Genomic DNA, 1,317 nt, shown 5'->3' with positions numbered 1-1,317 from the left:
TCTGGGTTGCATCTGAAGTGGGAATTGATTGGTGGGTAGAATTTGATTATTATTTATTTGTTTTTAATTTTTATTTTTTTAGAGACAGGGTTTTGCTCTGTCACCCCAGCAGGACTGCAGTGGCTTTATCACAGCTCACTACAACCTTGAACTCCTGGGCTCCAGTGATCCTCCTGCCTCAGCTTCTTGAGTAGCTGAGACTACAGATGCATGCTACTATGCCTGCCTAATTTTTTATTTCTTGCGGAGATGGGGTCTTACAATGTTGCCCAGGCTGATGTCCACCTCCTGGCCTCAAGCAATCCTCCTACCTCAGCCTTCCAGAGTGCTGAAATTATAGGCGTGAGCCACTGCACCTGGCCCGGTGGACAGAATTGAGATGTTTGGAGATGTGGAAAGAGGAAAGGAAGAGAAAAAACATCACCCCACACCAGCTCACAGCAACTTCAAGTTCTTGGGCTTAAGTGGTTCTCTTGTCTCAGCCTCCCGAGTAGCTGGGACTACAGGTACCCACCACAATGCTGGGGTATTTTTTTGGTTGTAGTTGTCATCGTTATTCAGCAGGCCTGGGCTGGGTTTGAACCTCCAGCCCCGGTGTATGTGGCTGGCACCCCAGCCACTGAGTTACAGGCGCTGAGCTGAAGACTCAGATTTCTGATAATTACTCTCCCTTACTTTATGATTTATACACAACTAGAGGGTTGGACTTTCTGGGTTTGTCTTTCCCCCTTAGTATCCATCCCCTCCTTTTCCCACAAATCACCTGACTTCCCCGAAAATTCTGAAACACACCCTTTGGCTGAAAAAGGAGCATTAGGCAATCGGTGAAATTCCCCATTTTTCCTTTCTCCCCTGGAGGCCTGGATAGAGGGATCTCAGGCCATGGGAGGAGGATGCTGTACTTGTTTCAAAAGCAGAGGGAGCTCCAAGATCAAGGCTGAGTTACCCTTCCATATGCCACAGTCTCCCAGCCCCCTCTGTTTAGATCAGAGCATTTCGGACATGCACACTTGGTTAGGGAATTGCATGAACAAAACCAGGACAGGGAGGCCAGCGGGAGGTTCCTGTGGAGGGGGAGCATCAAGGCCCTGGGAGCCAGCAGGGTCGCCCAGCATGTCCACTGGCAGGAGAGAGAGGACCAGCCTGCTTGTTCCCATCAGCTTCTGAAGGTAAAAACCTTAAAACAAAGAGCAGAGCTTTGAAGGAGGAGAAGAGAAAGGCAGAAAACCTCATGTAGGAGGGTTTGGGGCAAAGCTAGAGGTCTGAAAAGGGCAGAATTTAAAAAGGCTGAATATAGACAACCTTTTTCTCTTAGGC

This window comes from Otolemur garnettii, unplaced genomic scaffold (genome assembly GCF_000181295.1).
Source record: "Otolemur garnettii isolate 467f Iridium unplaced genomic scaffold, OtoGar3 scaffold00104, whole genome shotgun sequence".
Lineage (NCBI taxonomy): Eukaryota > Metazoa > Chordata > Mammalia > Primates > Galagidae > Otolemur > Otolemur garnettii.
Note: the sequence above shows the minus strand (reverse complement) of the source record.